This window comes from Eutrema salsugineum, unplaced genomic scaffold (genome assembly GCF_000478725.1).
Source record: "Eutrema salsugineum unplaced genomic scaffold, Eutsalg1_0 scaffold_8, whole genome shotgun sequence".
In the NCBI taxonomy this organism is placed as follows: domain Eukaryota; kingdom Viridiplantae; phylum Streptophyta; class Magnoliopsida; order Brassicales; family Brassicaceae; genus Eutrema; species Eutrema salsugineum.
In genome coordinates, this window is record NW_006256414.1 from 10,641,036 (window position 1) to 10,663,079 (window position 22,044).

The following is a 22,044-nucleotide window of genomic DNA, read 5'->3' on the forward strand; positions in this document are numbered from 1 at the left end:
ACTTGGTGAAGCAGAAGAGACTATTAACTACCACAACAACCAAACCTATTCCTATGTGGAAGAGATTTGGGATGGAGTACACAAGGTTCAAGAGAAAGCAGAGACAATAGACTCAATTGTGGACGAAGTAGTCTATACCCTCACCGAAATCGAAAAGAAGGTCGAAAAGCTTATTCAAGGATGTGAAACGAATGGTTAGACACTTCTCATCGAAGATCTTAGCCTAAAGGAGGAGAAGACGGAGTTAGAAGGTGCAGGAATCAGTTCAGATGGCAGAGGAGCAGACGAAACTGAAGAAACGGCTCGGAGCCCCATTCCCGCGGTCGGAACTCACGTGACCGCGGCCAACAAGCTTCCAGCCGCGGTCGTGAGCATCCTGACCGCGGCAAAGCCCTCTTTACCCGCGGTCCTGGAGTTTCTACCCGCGGCCGGCACTCCTTCAGATGCCCTTCAGCCCTTTTCAACTCCTACAGGTCAATGCTCATTTGATACATCTGCTGGGATGGTCAAAACCCCTTTTCAGGAGCAGACGGTGTATGCTATCAACTCCAAAACATCTCAAGAAGAAAGGAGGTACTCCCTTGCAACATAGTCTTAGCATATGAGGATGAATATGAAGGGCACTACCTCGAAGATGAAGACTATCGTCTGTTCATAGAAGGAGGGAATCCAGACAAAATGGTGGAATTAGGAGCACCAATCTCCAGAGAAAGGTTCATTGAATTCAACAAGTTTGTGAAATCAATCCCTCTTTACACAGGTTTCGATGATATATGGCATCTTGGTTGTTTGCAAGTTTTCTTTAGGTACAGCAAGGAGACAAAGGAGGATATCAGAACCTATTTTGGGAGGGCCAGACGTCTGACTTTTCCCAGAACATCACCTGATGCTGCAGTTTATTCAATCCACCTCCAAAGACCAGAAGAGTGCAGCCACTACACCAACAAAATCAGCAAAGAAAAGCTTGATGAATTCAATGATGTGGTTCGAAATCTGCCTGAAGGAATCACGTTTGCCAGAGCTTGCAAAGACTTCATGATAGGCCACTACTTCTGTGAGAGCAAAGAATCAATCCCTGAGATAGAAGACTTTTTCAATCATGCAAGAAAATGTAAACCTGTTCGAACACTTCACAAAATAGAAGGTATAAGTCAGTTTCTTATCTCTTGTTCTATTAGAGGAGAAATGTTTAAAAACGTGCTATGTGATTCTGGAGCTTGTCTTAACATGATGTCCAAGGCAATTGCTTTGAGACTTGGTATTAGACACCTGCGCAGGACTAGAGCAAAGATTAGCTTAGCTGATGATTCAAATGCAACACCTCAAGGAATAGCTCATAAAATTCCTTTGAGAATAGGAGATTGCATAGTGTCTGTCGACTTCTACATTGTCGAGACGAGAGATGCAACATATCCAGTGATTCTGAGATGGTCTTTTCTAGCAACTTCCGGAGCTATAATGGACTGGCCAAACCGGAGGATTTCATTTGCTAATATCGACAAAGATGTCTTCACAGAAGCTGTTCCATAAAACAGCGAAGCAGGAAAACGTTCTGCAGCAGAAGAGTTTGAAGAAGAGCTTTGGAGTGACGAAGAACCTGCTAAGCAAAGCAAGGAGATGTCGAAAAAGACTTGTTTTAGGACAAGGTCTTCTTCATTGGAATAAGTCACGTCCAACACCAAAAGTCGAGCTAAACGACTTAAAATAAAAGCGCTTAATGGGAGGCAACCCATTTAGGTATTGTATTCTTTAGGATTTTTTTTTCTTTTTCTTTTGATCTTTTTCTTTTTCTTAGTTTCAGGTGTTTCTTATAAAACAAAAAAGCCAAAAAAATCAAAAAACCAGAAAAGACCAAAAAGAAGGATGGTACCTGACTGCTCGGCCCAGCAGGAACCAAGGAGAAGCAGGAAGAGGCCGCGATATAAGCCCCCGCGGTCGCAGGTGTTCGGACCGCGGGAAACTACTCATCGACCGCGGTCGCGTAGTCCTGACCGCGGCCAAGCACCTGGTTGCAGCGGTCGTGCAGCCCCTGGCCGCGGCACTTGGTCGTTGAGATCCAAACCCAACCCAAACCACCCCTTTCACCTCATTTCACCTCACCAATCACCCTCCACCTCATTCATCACCCTCCACCACCTTCATATCAACCATTACCTTCCCAAACCTCTTCGAATGAATCCGGTTCATCTCCACCAGCATCCCGGATCCAGGTAAGTTCTCTTTGTCCTTACCAATTCGATTATCTATGCATTTTTCTCATCCAATCTCGATTTGTTTCACACTGAGGACAGTGTGATTTAAGTCTGGGGGAGGATTTCATCCCTTTCTAACCACCTTTCTTTCATGAGTCTTGCATTATCTACATTTTTTGCATTTTCCTTAAAGTTTTTCAAAATCGGTTTTCAAAACAAAATACGTTTTAAAGGGAATGGTGAACATGAATCAATGATAGTTGACTGTGTGCTTTTAGACTGTTCCTAGTGACATGCTCATTCATGATTTAGGACTAGACTAGGCGGTAGCTAAGCACATTTGAAACGAAGTACCCCAGAGGAATTTGAATGATTTCGATTTAGATGAAGGGATACACTAGCTCTGTTTTATTTGGACTTAATTTGGACTTAATTTTCTCATTGAAGCATTAGACCAGGGAAACGAATCATACATTCAGGACTCCTTTATCCTTTTACCACTCTCTATTGATCCTGGATGGCTAGTTCATCTTTAGCTAGTTCCCCACCTTAACCAATCCTCTTTCAAACCACATGCACTCTTGTTTTCTATTGTCTTATATGCAGATAAGTGCAAAAACGTTGGAGAGAAAGAGGAACGACGCAGTTTTCAGTCACAAGGACAGAGACCTGTGATTTGCCGGAATAGTTCCCGGAAGGATTCAACACAAGAGGAAGCTCAAAAATCTCAAATTTTGGTACAATCTCGTCCTCTAGTCTCTCTCTCTTTAAAAGGCATTTCCTTTCTAAAAAAAAAAAAAAAAAATCCGAAAATAAGAAAAGAAAGTAAATAAAAGCCTTAGAGAGTTTAGAGAGGTCGAATTTTAAGTCCCAAGGCAACTGGAGTTTGATTTTATGGAGTTTTTGGAGATTGTTTTCTGATTCCCGGAAAGAATCTAAGTCTGGGGGAACAGCTGTTTACAACAAAGGAGGAAGGATTATGCAACAACATTTGGCAAGAAGAAGTGATTGAAAACTGTGGTCATCAACAGGTCTTTATCTCTCTTGCGGTTTTGCATATTATCTTGCATCCTCCAGATCTTCAGGTGACCCGAAACACTTTAACTCCACCACTTAAATAGCCCTTTAATGCCAAACGCCGTCTACCCTGGATGATGTCTTTAATGAAAACTCACTATTGAACTTAAAGAATGTAGAGAGCTAGTTGACTGAAATCAAGATTTAGATTGTTTAAGTTTTGCATGACGGAAAAAGTGGACTAGTATCTCTTGTGCTTTGGTGAGAATTTTCTAGACTAAGTTGTGGATTGATGCACTATCTTTGGTCCTAGTTTAGGAGTTCATGTCTATGAGATTTGTGCATTCCCTATTTTTGTTTTCACTTAACCAGTTTAGGCTTTGCTTTGTTTGAGGACAAACAAAGGTTTAAGTCTGGGGGAGTTGATAACACCGTATTTTGACCACTTTTATGGATCGTTTTGAAATACTTTTTCTATGTTTTTAATTGCTTTTAAGTACTTTTATTATGTTTTTCTAGTATTTGTAGTTCCAAGACTCTTTTCAGGTAACTTAGGGAAAAGCTTAACAAAATGGACAGAAAACCAGATTTCAGCTCAGAGTCAACCGTCAGAAGTTCACCCCTGATTGAAGGCCTTCTCACCGTCTGACCCAGCCCAAATTTGGAGACCTTAAAGATGGAAGTATCAGCTTTGCAGTGCACTTTACAGCTTGGCAATCCAACGGTTCAATCAAAAGATACGTGAAGAGCAAGATGTCCCGTAAACCAGCTGGCCAGCACTTCCACCCGCGGCCAACAAGCATTTTTCCGCGGTCAGGAGCATCCCGACCGCGGCAAACCATACATTCCCCGCGGTCAGAGCACTCCCGACCGCGGCCTTCAACCTCCGAGCCCAAAAATCCCATTTCTGAAGCCCACATTTGGAGAAACCCTAAGTGACATCCAGAGAGGTCTTGAACACTATAAATACATGTCTTAGGAACCCTAAATCAAAAAAAACCTCATATCATCTATCTTTCTTATTGCTTTAGAATACTTTTAAGCTTTAGTTTTTAGGGAGAGAGAGATTTGTTCTCTTGAACCCTTGTTCTTTCTTTTTCTATTTCAATTTCTATTCTACATCTTAATATTATTTCTTTGATTTTGTTCATTATGTCTGAGTAGTTTTATTGTTGGGATTAAGGGATTTTCGATGGGGATTTATATGTTCGATGAGGATTCCATGAGCTTTTGAGCCGAATCTTAGAACTTTTTCTTCTGAATTCGTTTTTACTGCATGAGGGTAGCGTCATGAACTACAATCTGATCCAGATGCTTGGTGACGCGAAAGTGTTCATCCGGTATCAGATCTAGTTTGGGAGAGCAAAACAAACATAGGAGTGGAAACCTACCTATGGGCGATTTGTGAATTAGGACGAGTCTTAAACATAATGCATCTCTTCTCTTCCAGGGCCAGAGTGGAATTCTACTGGTCAGGGTTGAGAGAGATAGTTTTCTATGATCACGACAGTGGCGTATTCATACGTCCGTGACTCCAGTTCCAAAAGTTTAAGCTAAGATCTTATCAAATTTCCTCTCTAGCAATGTTTTGAATCGTTCGTACCCCTGAGAAAACTTCCCTGAAGCCCAACGCCTTTTCTCCATTGATTTCCTGCGATTTTTCTTTAAGCTTTAGTTCAATATTATCTTTCCTTTTTAGTTCATTTTCATTTAAGCATTAGAATATCCGTTTTTATCATTTTTAGTCATTTTCGTTAAGTTTAGTTATTACGCCATTTAATTTCCGTACTCTCTTTTAATATTTCTTTTTTACATTTTAAAGACACCACCAAACCCCCATTAAACCGTTTAGTTCATGACTTCCTTACTTTAACTTATTTTCAAAGGCTTTTTGCAGTAAAAGATCCTCCTTCCCTGTGGATTCGATCCCTAAGTACTACAATTGATCAGCTGTGCACTTGCGGCTATTGATTTCAATTAGGGTAAAACTTGACAACCCTTGACACCACACTCAACACCACATCAGCCAGCCACCCATTTCCCGCGGTCACAGCCATCCCGACCGCGGCCAACTACCTCTAAGCCCGAAAGCCCATTTCTGAAGCCCAAAATGATTCCCTCATTTGGAGAAACCCTAACTGACGCCCAGAGATGTCTTGAGCACTATAAATACATGTTTTAGGAACCCTAATCGACAAAATACCTTTTACACCAGCTTGTTTTCTTATTGTTTTACTTTAGCTTTTAGGGAGAGAGAGATCTGTCTCTTGAACCTTTGTTCTTTCTTTTTCAATTTTGGTTTCTGTACTACTTCTTAATACTATGTTTTTGATTTCGTTCATTATGTCTGAGTAGTTTTATTGTTGGGATTAAGGGATTTTCGATGGGGATTTATATGTTCGATGAGGATTCCATGTGCTTTTGAGCCGAATCTTAGAACTTTTTCTTCTGAATTCGTTTTTACTGCATGAGGGTAGCGTCATGAACTACAATCTGATCCAGATGCTTGGTGACGTGAAAGTGTTCATCCGGTATCAGATCTAGTTTGGGAGAGCAAAACAAACATAGGAGTGGAAACCTACCTATGGGCGATTTGTGAATTAGGACGAGTCTTAAACATAATGCAATCCTTCTCTTCCAGGGCCAGAGTGGAAACCTACTGGTCAGGGTTGAGAGAGATAGTTTTCTATGATCACGACAGTGGCGTATTCATACGTCCGTGACTCCAGTTCGAAAAGTTTAAGCTAAGATCTTATCAAATTTACTCTCTAGCAATGTTTTGAATTGTTCGTACCCCTGAGAAAACTTTCCTGAACCCCAACGCTTTCTTCCTTATAGATTCACACCGTTTTTATTTCAAGCTTTAGTTCAATATTCTCATTCCTTTTTAATCGATTTTCATTTAAGCAATTAGATTAATCGTTTTTCTCGTTTTTACCTGTTTTCGTTAAGTTTAGTTATTAGGTCATTTAATTCCTGTATTTTCTCCGTAAGATTCGTTTTTACATTTTAAACACATTACCAAAACCCTCACAAAACTTTCCTGGTTCTAGACTTCCTTACTTTATATTTCTTTCAAAGGCTTTTGCAGAAAAGATCCTCCTTCCCTGTGGATTCGATCCCTAAGTACTACAATCGATCAGCTGTGCACTTGCGGCTATTGATTTCATTTAAGGTAAAACTTGAAAACCCTCGGCACACCACACGCACATCACACACCCCCGTTTAGGGCTGCTAAGAAATGTATTTATAGGTCATATGGTCTTCCAGGTCTCATTTAGGGCTTATCTGAAGAGGAATGGCGAAGTGGGATTTGATGTTAGGCCTTGTGGCTCGTCCTAAGGTCCACCGGGGTTGAGAGTCTTCCAGGTCAGGTAAAACATGTGTTTCCCGCGGGTGAGAGTCTTCCGGGACTGGTGAACTAGATCAACTTGTTCTCCATGTATCTTTTGATTGAACCGTTGGAGCTTCGTGATGTAAAGTGCTATGGAAAGCTGGTTGTCTCTTCTTGATTGTCTCCAAATTTGAGCTGGATCGGACAGTGGGAAGGCCTCCATTTGTTACCAAACTTCCGACGGTCTGACTTTGAGCTGAAAAAGTGGATTTCTTCCATTTTGCCATCATTTTCCCTAAGTTTCCTGAAAAGAGCCTTGAAACTACAAATACATGGAAATCATAATAAAAGTTCCTAAAACTGATAAAACCTTTGAAAAAACATTTGAAATCAATGGTGAAAATGGGTCAAAATCAGGTGTTATCACTTATGTTCATGTTTTCTGAAGTCTTAGGTACATTCGATCTGCCTTTTTTTTTCCAGGTGAAACAGAGGACCAATGTACCAATGTTTTGCAGTTTTGCTGAGGCAAACAGAGTTTTTCCTTTGTTGAATCATTCCGATTAAATCGCAGGTCTCCGTCTTCAGTGACTGAAAACTGCGTTGATCCTCTTTCTCTCCAACGTTTTTGCATATATCTTCATATAGGACAAAGAAAAACAAGAATGCATGTGGTTTAAAAGAGTTTGGGTTAGGTGGAGAACTAGCTAAAGATGAACTAGCCATTCAAGATCAACAAAGAGTGGTAAAAGGAAAAAGGAGTTCCGAATGTATGATTTGTTTTCCTTGATCTAATGCTTCAATGAGAAAGTTAAGTCAATGTTAAGTCCAGATAAAACAGAGCTAGTGTATTCCTTTATCTAAATCGAAATCATTCAAATTTCTCTGGGAACTTTGTTCCAAATGTGCTTAGCTACCGCCTAGTTCTAAATCACGAATGAGCATTTCACTAGAGAATAGTCTAAAAGTACACAGTCACCTATCATCGATTTATCTTCACCATTCCCTTTAAAACGTATTTTTTTGAAAAACTTTAAGGAAAATGCGAAAAATGTAGATAATGAAAGACTCATGAAAGAGAAGCGGTTAGAAGAGGATGAAATCCTCCCCCTGACTTAAATCACACTATTCTCAGTGTGAAAGAAGTCGAGATTAGATGAGAAAAATGCATAAATATATGGAAAAAGGTAAGCAAAAGAGAACTTACCTAGATCTGTGATGCTGTCGGGAATGAACCGAATCGATTCGGGAAGATGCGGGAGGATGCAGGAAGATGTTAAATGATGATGGGAAGTGGTGGGGAGTGGTGGATTAGGTGGAATTGATCATTGTGAGGTGGAATGGGTGGAATTGTGTTGGATGTCGTTTGAACGACCAGTGACCGCGGCCTAGGCTCACGCGACCGCGGGTGGGACATGCTTGGCCACTGTCACGAGTACACGACCGTGGTCGATGTAGGGTTTGCCGTGGTCCAAACTCATGCGACCGCGGAGGTTTAAATGCGGCATAATCCTGCTTGTCCTTGGCTCCTGCTGGGCCGAGCAGTCGGAAACCAATCATTCTTTTGGGTTTTTCTGGTTTTTTTTGTTTTTTTTTTTGGCTTTTTTTGATTTTTGAATAACACCTGAAACTAAGAAAAAAAAATCAATAGAAAAAAAAAAATTCTAAAGAAAAATAATACCTAAATGGATTGCCTCCCATTAAGCGCTTTTGTTTTAAGTCATTTCGCTCGACTTGGTATAGGAAGTGGCTTAGTCCGAAGAAATTGTCTAAAGAAATTGTCCTGAGACAAGTCTTTTTTGAAATCTCTTTGTTTTTCCTAGCAGGTTCTTCGTCACTCCTCTGCTTCAGACACCTCTATTGCAGGACTATTTCCTGCACTACTGTTAAAAGGAACAGCATTGAAGAAGCTGTCTTTGTCGACACTAGCAAATGAGATCCTCCGGTTTGGCCAATCCATGAAGGCTCCAGCAGTTGTTAAGAAAGACCATCCAAGAATGATCGGATGTGAATCATCTTTGGTTTTGACAATGTAGAAGTCGACAAGAACAATGTAGTCTCCTATCCTCAAGGGAATGTCATAAGCTACTCCTCTAGGTGTGGCACTGAATTCATCAGCTAAGCTTATCCTTTTTTTAGTCTTGCGTAGATGTTTAATACCAAGCCTCAAAGCAGTTGCTTTGGACATCATGTTGAGACAAGCTCCAGAATCACAACGAACATGGTTAAATCTTTCACCTCTAATGGAACAAGAGATAAGATTTTGACCTTTGTCTTCAATTTTATGCAGTGTTCGAACAGGCTTCCTTGTTTGGCATGAATGAACAAGTCTTCTATCTCAGGAATAGATTCTTTTCTCTCACAGAAATGGTGGACGATTATGTAGTCTTTACAGGCTATGGCAAAAGTGATTCCTTAAGGTAAGCTTTGAACCACATCGATGAACGAATCTAGCTTTTCCTTGCTGATCTTGTTGGTGTAATAGCTGCATTCTTCATGCTTTTGGAGATGGATTGAGTAAACAGCAGCATCAGACGATGATAGGTGTCTGGCTCTCATGAAATAAGTGTGGATGTTTTCTTTAGACTCCTTGCTGTATCTAAAGAAAACTTGAAGAGATCGAAGCTTCCAAACATCATCGAAACTCAAGTGCGCAGGAATTGTCTTAACAAAATTTTTAACGCGATAAGCTTCTCCCTAGATATGGTACTGGTTATCACTTCCAGGCCTGGTGAGTTGCTTCCTGATGAGTACCCAGCATTTGCGTCTTCAAACAGACTATACTCTTCATCTTCAGAGAATTGGTTTTCATAATCATCCTCAAAAGATAGGGACATGGTGCAAGATAGTGGCCTATCTTCATCCTGAGATTCTTGAGTGCAGATAGAACAGATCACTAGCTGGGTTGGAGGAGTTTTAGTCACTCCACGGGATGCATCATATGATCAGTGGCTTGTATGAGCTGAATAAGGTTAATTAGGGACGAATTGATGGTTAGCCGTGACTGCAGGAGATGCGATTACGGGAAAACGACTTTGGGCCGACGGTAGCCCGAGCACGACTGGGTGGGCCGTTTCTTAGCTGCAGTCATGAGAGATGCGAACGAGGGGAAATGTCTCCGAGGTGAGTTGCTTGATTTGCTTGTTTCTTTGCCTTCTGAGTGGTCTCCTCGGTCTTCTGTGTGAAGTGCTGAACCTTGTGCTCCATGTCCTTGCATAATCTCTTTGACTTTTTCTTTAACCTCATCAAGTGCATAAACAACTTTGTCTAGGGTTGAATCGAGCTCTTCGGTTTTGTCCATGACCTTGTGCACCTTCTCTGAAACTTCAACTGTGAAGTCATAAGACTTGTTTTTGGTTTCATTGAGTATGTTTTCCACATCGTCGAGCTTGAGGTCAAGGTCTCTGATCTTATTCTTAGTATTGCAAAGCTCATAAGTGTATTTGGCTTGCTCTTCCTCCATGGCATCGAATCTTTCACCAATGGTGGCTGCATCCTTGTTTGCTCGTTTTTATATCGATTTGACTAGATCAGAGAGGTCTTCTAACTTTTTTTTGAAGAGAATTGATATACCATTGATTCTCTCATGAAGGGCGGAAGTAGAGACGGCATGAGCATCAACGAACTACTTGATTGTGGCTTCAAGCTGCTCTAGACGGTTACTGATCTGCATGTTCTCATCATGTTGAAGGATTTGGTGAGGTAGGCAATGAACATATGGTCTAGGTTTGACCATAGGAGGCGCGTGGGGATCGTCTCGGTACATAGGAGGCTCACGGCGTCCGTATAGCGGATGGTTCGGATTAGTGTTCTGAACAGAGTTGAGAAGATTGCACATATACTGCTCTTTTCTGCGTCTGGTGGCTTGAGGAGTGTAGTAGAAACCTTTCTCGTAGTAGGGATTTTAGTTCATGGGATCCATTGCTTCAAAGTCTGAAACAAAGAGAACCAAAAATGAAAATAAGTAGAAAATGTGTTATAGAGTCGTTTTACTAACTCTTCTTAGGGTTTTGCGAAAAAGAAAACACATGCCTTCTCCGGCAACAGCGCCACAAACTTGATGTGTGCGTAGGTGAGGGTGTCAAGTTTTACCATAATAAAATCAATAAGCCGCAAGTGCACATCTGATCGATTATAGTACTTAGGGATCAAATCCACGGGGAAGGGGAATCTTTTCCTGCAAACGTAAATTCGGCTGAAAAAACTAAAGAAAACTTAATCTAAAACTTGAATAAAATCGGTTTGGGATGAAAAATAACCTAATGACTAAAGTGTAATGCAAATCGATGTAAGACAATTAAACAAGATGCTGAGTTTTCAGGGAAATTATCTCCAGGGTATGAACAATTCAAAACATTGCTAAAAAGTAAATTTCAAATATCCTGGCTAAAACTTTTAGAACTCAAGTCATGAACGTATGATCATAACCAACTATCTCTCGTAACATTGACCAGTAGGTTTCCACTCTAGCCCTAAAGCGAAAAGATGCAAGCTTGCTTCAGACTCATCAACATTCACAGCTCACCCATAGGTAGGTTTCCACTCCTATGCCATAATTGCTCTTCTCAAACTAGATCTGGCTCCTAATGAAAAATTTCGCAACACTACGAACTTAAATCATATTATAGTTCATGACGCTACTCCTATGCCTTAAAAATAAGTTTAGAAGAAAAAGTTCTAGGATTCGGCTTTAAAAGCTAATGGAATCCTCATTGAACATATATAGTTCCCATCGAAATTCCCTTAAACCCAACAATAGAACTACTCAGACATGATTAAAGAAAGGAAAAATATTGTATTGGAAAGCTGACTAGAAATCGATATTGAAAAGAAACAAAAAGGGCCTCCTTTAGTCCCAAGTCGCGTGCCCAACTCGGACAGGTCTAGAAAGGAGCTTCAGCGAGATAGAATCATGTAAGCTAGGCTGCATTCCTCTCTCGGTGTAAACCGCAATTCTTCATGTGGCTCAGTTCCCTTTGCTCCCTAGCTCTGATGGTGTGTGACTTGATGTGTCGAGAGGGTTTTCAAGTTTTACCCTAATTGAAATCAATAGCCGCAAGTGCACAGCTGATCGATTGTAGTACTTAGGGATCGAATCCACAGGGAAGGAAGATATTTTCCTGCAAAATCCTTTGAAATAAGTATTAAAGTAAGGAAGTCTAGAACCAAACGGTTTAGTGGGGGTTTGGTAGTGTGTTTGAAATGCAAAAACGAAATCTTGAAAGAAAATACGGGAATTAAATGACCTAATAACTAAACTTAACGAAAATGACTAAAGATGATAAAAACGGATATTCTAATGCTTAAATGAAAATCTACTAAAAAGGAAAGAGAATATTGAACTAAGGCTGAAAGAAAATCGGTGTAAATCAATAGGAAAGAAAGCGTTGGGGTTCAAGGAAGTTTTCTCAGGGGTACGAACGATTCAAAACATTGCTAGAGAGTAAATTTGATAAGATCTTAGCTTAAACTTTTGGAACTGGAGTCACGGACGTATGAATACGCCACTGTCGTGATCATAGACAACTATCTCTCTCAACCCTGACCAGTAGGTTTCCACTCTGGCCCTGGAAGAGAAGAGATGCATTATGTTTAAGACTCGTCCTAATTCACAAATCGCCCATAGGTAGGTTTCCACTCCTATGTTTGTTTTGCTCTCCCAAACTAGATCCGATACCAGATGAACATTTTTGTGTCACCAAGCATCTGGATCAGATTTTAGTTCATGACGCTACTCTCATGCACTAAAAACGAATTCAGAAGAAAAAGTTCTAAGATTCGTCTCAAAAGCTCATGGAATCCTCATCGAACATATAAATCCCCATCGAAAATCCCTTAATCCCAACAATAGAACTACTTAGACATGATAAACGAAATCAAAAGCATAGTATTAAGAAGTAGAATAGAAACCGAAATTGAAAAAGAAAGAACAAGGGTTCAAGAGAACAAATCTCTCTGTCCCTAAAAGCTAAAGCAAAAACAATAAAAATATGAAGTAATAATTCGGTTGTGATGAGGTTATCGATTAGGGTTCCTAAGACATGTATTTATAGTGCTCAAGACCTCTCTGGACGTCACTTAGGGTTTCTCCAAATGTGGGCTTCAGAAATGGGCTTTTTGGGCTCGGAGGTTGATGGCCGCGGTCGGGAGTGCTCTGACTGTGGGGAATGAGTGGTTTGCCGCGGTCGGGATGCTTCTGACCGTGGGGAATGAGTGCTTGGCCGCGGGTGGAAGTGCTTGCCGGCTGGTTTACGGGACATCTTGCTCTTCACGTATCTTTTGATTGAACCGTTGGACTGCCAAGCTGTAAAGTGCACTGGAAAGCTGATACTTCCATCTTTAAGGTCTCCAAATTTGAGCTGGATCAGACGGTGATAAGGCTTTCAATCAGGGGTGAATTTCTGACGGTTTGACTCTGAGCTGAAATCTGGTTTTCTATCCATTTTGTTAAGCTTTTCCCTAAGTTACCTGAAAAGAGTCTTGGAACTACAAATACTAGAAAAACGTGATAAAAGTACTTAAAAGCAATTAAAAACATAGAAAAAGTATTTCAAAACGATCCATAAAAGTGGTCAAAATATGGTGTTATCAACTCCCCCAGACTTAAACATTTGTTTGTCCTCAAACAAAGCAAAAGCCTAAACTGGTTATGTGAAAACAAAAATAGGGAATGCACAAATCTCATAGACATGAATTCTAAACTAGGACCAAATATAGTGCATCAATCCACAACTTAGTCTAGAAAATTCTCACCAATGCACAAGAGATACTAGTCCACTTTTTCCGTCATGCAAAGCTTAAACAATCTAAATCTTGATTCCAGTCAACTAGCTCTCTACATTCATTAAGTTCAGTAGTGAGTTCTCATTAAAGACATCATCCAGGGTAGACGGCGTTTGGCATTAAAGGGCGTTTGGCATTAAAGGGATTTTTAAGTGGTGGAGTTAAAGTGTTTCGGGTTACCTGACGATCTGGAGGATGCAAGATAATATGCAAAACCGCAAGAGAGATAAGGACCTGTTGATGACCACAGTTTTCAGTCTTGCCAAATGTTGTTGCATAATCCTTCCTCCTTTGTTGTAAACAGCTGTTCCCCCAGACTTAGATTCTTTCCGGGAATCAGAAAACAATCTCCAAAACTCCATAAAATCGAACTCCAGTTGCCTTGGGACTTAAAATTCGACCTCTCTAGACTCTCTAAAGTTTTTATTTCCTTTCTTTTCTTATTTTCGGATTTTTTTTTTTTTGAAAAGGAAATGCCTTTTAAAGAGAGAGAGACTAGAGGACGAGATTGTACCAAAATTTGAGATTTTTCTAAGGAAAACTAAGCTCCCTCTTGTGTTGAATCCTTCCGGGAACTCTTCCGGCAAATCACAGGTCTCTGTCTTTGGTGACTGAAAAATGCGTCTTTCCTCTTTCTCTCCAACGTTTTTGCACTTATCTGCATATAAGACAATAGAAAACAAGAGTGCATGTGGTTTGAAAGAGGATTGGTTAAGGTGAGGAACTAGGTAAAGATGAACTAGCCATTCAGGATCAACAGAGAGTGGTAAAAGAATAAAAGAGTCCTGAATGTATGATTCGTTTCCCTGGTCTAATGCTTCAATGAGAAAATTAAGTCCAAATAAAACAGAGCTAGTGTATCCCTTCATCTAAATCGAAATTATTCAAATTCCTCTGGGGTACTTCGTTTCAAATGTGCTTAGCTACCGCCTAGTCTAGTCCTAAATCATGAATGAGCAAGTCACTAGGAACAGTCTAAAGCACACAGTCAACTATCATTGATTCATGTTCACCATTCCCTTTAAAACGTATTTTGTTTTGAAAACCGATTTTGAAAAACTTAAAGGAAAATGTAAAAAGTGTAGATAATGCAAGACTCATGAAAGAAAAGTGGTTAGAAAGGGATGAAATCCTCCCCCAGACTTAAATCACACTGTCCTCAGTGTGAAACAAGTCGAGATTGAATGAGAAAAATGCATAGATAATCGAATTGGTAAGGACAAAGAGAACTTACATGGATCCGGGATGCTGGTGGAGATGAACCGGATTCATTCGAAGGGGTTTGGGAAGGTGATTGGTGGTGATGAAGGTGGTGGAGGGTGATGAATGAGGTGGAGGGTGATTGGTGAGGTGGAATGGGGTGAAGTGGGTGGTTTGGGGTCGGGTTTGATGTCAACGACCAAGTGCCGCGGTCAGGGGCTGCACGGGGGCTTATATCGCGGCCTCTTCCTGCTTCTCCTTGGTTCCTGCTGGGCCGAGCAGTCAGGTACCATCATTCTTTTTGGTTTTTTTTGGTTTTTTTTCATTTTTTTTTTTGGCTTTTTTGTTTTATAAGAAACACCTGAAACTAAGAAAAAGAAAAAGATCAAAAGAAAAAGAAAGAAAAATTCTAAAGAAAACAATACCTAAATGGGTTGCCTCCCATTAAGCGCTTCTGTTTTAAGTCTTTTAGCTCGACATTTGGTGTTGGACGTGACTTATTCCAATGAAGAAGACCTTGTCCTGAGACAAGTCTTTTTCGACATCTCCTTGCTTTGCTTAGCAGGTTCTTCGTCACTCCAAAGTTCTTCTTCAAACTCTTCTGCTGCAGAATATTTTCCTGCTTTTCTGTTGTATGGGACAGCTTCTGTGAAGACATCTTTGTCGATATTAGCAAATGAAATCCTCTGGTTTGGCTAGTCCATTATAGCTCCCGAAGTTGCTAGAAAAGACCATCCCAGAATCACTGGATATGTTGCATCTCTAGTTTCGACAATGTAGAAGTTGACAGGCACTATGCAATCTCCTATTCTTAAAGGAATTTCATGAGCTATTCCTTGAAGTGTTGCATTTGAATCATCAGCTAGGCTAATCTTTGCTCTAGTCCTGCGCAGGTGTCTAATACGTACCAAGTCTCAAAGCAATTGCCTTGGACATCATGTTAAGACAAGCTCCAGAATCACATAGCACGTTTTTAAACATTTCTCCTCTAATAGAACAAGAGATAAGAAACTGACCTGCAGTCTTGACCTTATGGAGAATTCGAACTTGCCTCTCTCTGTAGGTGTTGGCTGGTGTCTCGAACGCAGAATAGGATTCACAAAAGAAAGCTACAGCGTCATATTCAATGATTGAATCATTGTATGGCATCTTTATCTCGCTGCACGTCTGGTCTTCTTGGATTGAAGAGTCAGCTGAATCTTCAACACATTCCTTTGCCATCATACAAGGTAATGATTCATGCCAGACTGGTTCTTCATCTGAAACTTGGTTTTCTTCTTCCTGAGTTGCTTTTTTAGGTGCTGGAGGTTGAAGTTGGGACAGAAGATGTATTATTTTCCTCTCAAAACCCAGAGGAACATCTGAACGACCAACTCCCGCGGTCAGAGGAGTCGCGACCGCGGGAAAAGTGCTCTTGGCCGCGGTCAGGACGCTTGGACCCGCGGCTCCGGATCTGACTTGCTCAAAGTCCGTTTCTTCCTTCTTGTACTTGACACGAACTTCTCCTGCATCTTTATTGGGTAGACTAACATCATATGAACTCATACCAGGGCGTTGTTGTGCATCTTCATCAGGATTTTTGGGAGATTTCTTAGAAAGTCTCTCAATTTGCTCAATGTTGGGCATCTGCTCCATTCTTGCATCAATCTCTCGTGCTTTGAGCTCGAGTCTGTTCAGCCTGTGCTCGATCTCTTGCAACTCTTTGTCTGTCTTCTCTCTATACCAGGAAGCGGATTCTCTGACTTCTTTAATCTTCTGTTTTGATTCGACAATATCACTTGAGTTTTGTATGATGTCATACCCTTGTCTTGTCTGCTCTGTTGCGACTTGGTGGATCATCCCAGCTAGTGTTTGTGAGTCCTTGTGGGTTTGCTCTTCCAAAACTCAAACATGATTGGCCATCTCATCGAATTTTTTTGTTGAAATCTTCAGAGATTGAATCAATTTTCTTGAGCAGGGTGTTTTCGGTGAGAATCTGCTGATCAAGGAACTGGTTTATCATCCCTTCGAGGCGTCTCAAACGTCTGCTGATCCTCAAGTTGTCCTCTTGCTGACTAGGGTTCTGAAGTGGAGGATTATAGGCGTGTGGCTCGAAGTAGGTTGGAGGAGGGCCATAAGGATCTTCCCGGCGTCGAACAGTCTCTCTGCGCCGGTGGTACGGGTGGTTTGGCTGGCTGTATCGATCCATGTAGTTAAGATTTTGGGCTTGGTGTTCTTCCCTGCGTCTGGTGGCTTGAGGAGTGTTATAGAAACCTTCCTTATAGTGTATATTTCGATTTATAGGATCCATATCTTCTGAAATGGAAACAAAATAACCGAAAAATGGAAAGTTGCAGAAAATGGGGTTCTAGAGTTGATTTACTAACCTTTCTCGGGGTTTTGCAGAAAAGAAAACGCGTGCCTTCCCCGGCAACGGCGCCAAAAACTTGATGGTATGTGACTTGATGTGTTGAGAGGGTTGTCAAGTTTTACCCTAATTGAAATCAATAGCCGCAAGTGCACAGCTGATCGATTGTAGTACTTAGGGATCGAATCCACAGGGAAGGAGGATCTTTTCCTGCAAAAAGCCTTTGAAATAAGTATTAAAGTAAGGAAGTCTAGAACCAAACGGTTTAGTGGGGGTTTGATAGTGTGTTTGAAATGCAAAAACGAAATCTTAAAAGAAAATACGGGAATCAAATGACCTAATAACTAAACTTAACGAAAATGACTAAAGATGATAAAAACGGATATTCTAATGCTTAAATGAAATTCTACTAAAAAGGAAAGACTATATTGAACTAAAGCTTGAAAGAAAATCGGTGTAAATCAATGGGAAAGAAGGCGTTGGGCTTCAGGGAAGTTTTCTCAGGGGTACGAACGATTCAAAACATTGCTAGAGAGTAAAATTGATAAGATCTTAGCTTAAACTTTTCGAACTGGAGTCACGGACGTATGAATACGCCACTGTCGTGATCATAGACAACTATCTCTCTCAACCCTGACCAGTAGGTTTCCACTCTAGCCCTGGAAGAGAAGAGATGCATTATGTTTAAGACTCGTCCTAATTCACAAATCGCCCATAGGTAGGTTTCCATTCTATGTTTGTTTTGCTCTCCCAAACTAGATCTGATACCTGATGAACACTTTCGTGTCACCAAGCATCTGGATCAGATTGTAGTTCATGACGCTACTCTCATGCAGTAAAAACGAATTCAGAAGAAAAAGTTCTAAGATTCGGCGCAAAAGCTCATGGAATCCTCATCGAACATATAAATCCCCATCGAAAATCCCTTAATCCCAACAATAGAACTACTCAGACATGATAAACGAAATAAAAGCATAGTATTAAGAAGTAGAATAGAAACCGAAATTGAAAAAGAAAGAACAAGGGTTCAAGAGAAAAAATCTCTCTCTCCCTAAAAGCTAAAGCAAAAACAATAAAAATATGAAGTAATAATTCGGTGGTGATGAGGTTATCGATTAGGGTTCCTAAGACATGTATTTATAGTGCTCAAGACCTCTCTGGACGTCACTTAGGGTTTCTCCAAATGTGGGCTTCAGAAATGGGCTTTTTGGGCTCGGAGGTTGATGGCCGCGGTCGGGAGTGCTCTGACCGTGGGGAATGAGTGGTTTGCCGCGGTCGGGATGCTTCTGACCGTGGGGAATGAGTGTTTGGCCGCGGGTGGAGGTGCTTGCCGGCTGGTTTACGGGACATCTTTCTCTTCGCGTATCTTTTGATTGAACCGTTGGATTGCCAAGCTGTAAAGTGCACTGGAAAGCTGATACTTCCATCTTTAAGGTCTCCAAATTTGAGCTGGATCAGACGGTGAGAAGGCCTTCAATCAGGGGTGCTCTTTTGACGGTTTGACTCTGAGCTGAAATCTGGTTTTCTATCCATTTTGTTAAGCTTTTCCCTAAGTTACCTGAAAAGAGTCTTGGAACTACAAATACTAGAAAAAAGTGATAAAAGTACTTAAAAGCAATTAAAAACATAGAAAAAGTATTTCAAAACGATCCATAAAAGTGGTCAAAATACGGTGTTATCAAGCTCGCACAACCATGTAGCACATGACTTCAAATATGTGTGCGAGTTGGTCCACTTCACTCCCAAGTTGCTTGCCCAACTCGCACAATTGTGGACTTAACATTTTTCCTGATCGGGAGCCTTTGACCTCATCCAGGGTTACCTTACCCGCACATCTCAACACGCAGCTCAATTCCCAGAAATTATCCTTTAAGACCATCTCCAACCCTACTGCAAATTTCACTGCAAAATAGAGTTTGGAGCAAGATTAACTCAAACCCTACTCCATATCTCACTCCAAAATGGAGTAAAAAATGGAGTTACTCCATATATGGAGCAAAAAATAGAGTTTCTCCATTTTTTTAGACATAACTCCATTTTGGAGTAAAAATGAAGCTTAAATTGGAGTAAAATACAACTCTATTTTGGAGTTACTCCAAAATAGAGAAAAATATGGAGTCATCCATTGGAGATGCTCTAAGCGCTGCAAGTTATCCAAGTCGCAAAACCATCTCGCAGACTTCAAATCTACTTGGACCACTTCGCATTCGGGAGAGCGTAACTTCCAGGATACAGATCCAAATGGCTTGATTCCAGCAGAGGTGGAAAGGGCACTCAAACATCTCAAACTTTGGTGAAGGAACCTTTGGCGCTTGGGAAGTGCAAGGTTCCCTGGACAGCTCATCTCTGAAGTGCATTGAAACGATCAAAAAGAAGCTCTTGGACCAGTGTTCACTCCAGAGACGGTATCTTTCAGCACATAGCTCCAAACCGGATGATCTAAGATTTTCTAGAATGGGCACTCAAATATCGCAAATATTGATGAAGACCCCGGCAACTTAATCAGACTGCAAAGGCATCGTCCCACGCAATCTTTGTGATTCATCGGATCGGTCTTGAAACTGTAGCGAGACCAGTGTGCTTTCCGGTGAGCTTAACTCTCTGCTCATGACTCCAAATCCAATGATTCCACCTGTTATAGATCCATGACCTGAACATCTCCAAGTTTTATGAAGACCCTGTAATCTGAATTGGACGTTAAGACTTCCCGGACAGGCAATCTTTCTAGACGTATGGGATTGCTCCGGAACGGATGCGAAAGAGGTCTGTCTTCCGGTGGCCGTATCTTTCAGCTCATTGCTCCAAACTCATCGATTCCAAATTTTTTGAGATCTAGACTCCATTATCTTGATCTTTTCTGAAGACCCCGGAGACTGAATCGGCCGGCAAGACCTTCCGGTAACGCAATTTCGGAGATGTATCTGCACTCGGGAACTTTGGCCGAGAAACTTGAACAGCCGGTACGCGTTTTGGCTGAGAAATCCACCCGCGGTACATGAAAATAGCCGAGAAAAAGCTTTCTGCGGTACAGGCTAGCGCCGAGAATCTCCAAAAGGCTGATTTCACCATTTTTAAACCCCCATTCACCATTTCTCCTCCTGGCTTCATCTTTTTTAGGTTCAAACTGCTTCCAAATCACCTGTAAACACTCCAAAACATGCAAGACTCACTTGGACCTAATGCAAACCCCTAAGTCCTAAAACAACACCTAAAGACCTAAAATGAATCATAAGACATGATTTGGAATGAAATATACAACCTAAATGATGCAAATTATGAACATATCACCTAGGCATTTTTCAAAAGAAGATCCATAGACCGAGAAAATCGTCCATGAATACTTCCATGAAATCTTTGATAAAATCTGTGAAGATCGACATCATGCACCGCTGGAAGGTAGCAGGTGCATTACACAATCCAAAAGGCATTCGTCGGTAAGCGAACGTGCCATATGGACAAGTGAATGTCGTTTTTTCTTGATCTTCTCGTCGAATAGAAATTTGGAAAAATCTGGAGTATCCATCAAGGAAGCAATAGTAAGGATGATTAGCTAACCTTTCTAGTATTCGATTTATGAAGGGAAGTGGAAAATGATCTTTTCTAGTTCCTGCGTTCAGTTTCCGGTAATCGATGCACATACAATGTCGAGTTACTGTTCTTGTAGCGATCATCTCGTCTTTATCGTTTTTAATGACAATGACTCCTCCTTTCTTTGGGACAACATGAACTGGGCTAACCCAAGTGCTATCTGAGATAAGAAAGATTATTCCAGCTTCTAAAAGCTTCATAATCTCCTTGTTGACAACATCCATGAGATTAGGGTTCAGTTTGACTTTCGATTGAGTTTTTGGCATTATCCTCTAGATTTATCTTGTGCATACAAAGATCTGGAGAGATTCCAGGTATGTCATCAAGTGAATATCCTAAGGCTTTTCTATGCTTTCTCAGTTCAGACAACATCATTGTGGTTTCTTCTTCTGTCAAACCAGAGTTTACAATGACAGTGTAAGTAGAATTTGGTCCAAGGAAGGCGTACTTAAGTCCGATGGGAAGAGGTTTTAGCTCGACTTTAGGGGCTATAAGCTCGCTCCAAGGATCATTAATTGCTGCGTCAGTGTCTTTAGGAGGTGTAGGAATGTTTGTTTGGTCCTTGAGATCTAGATAATTTAGAGGTTTCCTATAAGTTTCGGACTTATCAAGCATACGTGCGCATTCACACGAAATTTCTTCAAGGAAATTGCGTTCGTCCTTTGTGGGTGAAAGCGTTACACTTAAAGGATCGTCGAGAAGTAGATCTTCATAGACTTCCTTAATAATTCCATCTAACTCATCAATCCAACAAATTTTACCATCCAAAGTCGGTTTATCGAAACTTTTGTTCATGTCAAATTGCATAACTAGACCGGCTAGATGAAGGTCAATTTTTCCTTCTGGGGCATTGATTATGGCTCCGGCTGTAGATAGGAATGGTCGTCCAAGAATAAGGGGATCTTTAGGTTCTCTTTCTAGTTCTAGAACTATGAAATCGGTTGGTATGGAACATTTTTCGATTTCAACGGGAACATCTATTAGAATACCTACGGGTTGTCTAACAGAACAATCAGCTAATACTAAAGAAATTTTCGTGGGTTGGAAAGTGTGGTGTCCTAAATGTTTTTCTACTGAAAGAGGCATCATGTTTATGCTGGATCCTAAATCACAGAGAGCACACTCAAAAGCTACATCATTGATGGTGCATGAAAGTATGAAGCTTCCAGGACCGTTTTTCTTTTCAGGGATTCGGCTTTGCAGGATAGAACTACATTTATGGGTTATCATCATAACGCCTTCTTCAAGAGTTAAAGAATTTGTTAGAATACCCTTCATGTATTTTCTCAAAGCGGAAATCATAGCACAAGCTTCTACGAAAGATAATCTCACATTTAATTGATCGATTAGCTCTTTTAGCTTAGCTTTTTCTTTCTCCTTCTTCGGGGCTCTTAAGGCTCTAGGATATGGTGGTTAAGGTTTGTGGACACGAGTTGGTGGAGGTGAAATCGGGTCTTCCCCGAGAATTTCTCGGGATGTATCTTCTCTTACTTCTTCTCCATCCTTCTCTCCTACCACTTCTCTTTCAACATCTTCAATCGTGATTCTTTCTCTTTCTTTTTCCTTTTCCTTACCCTTTTCCT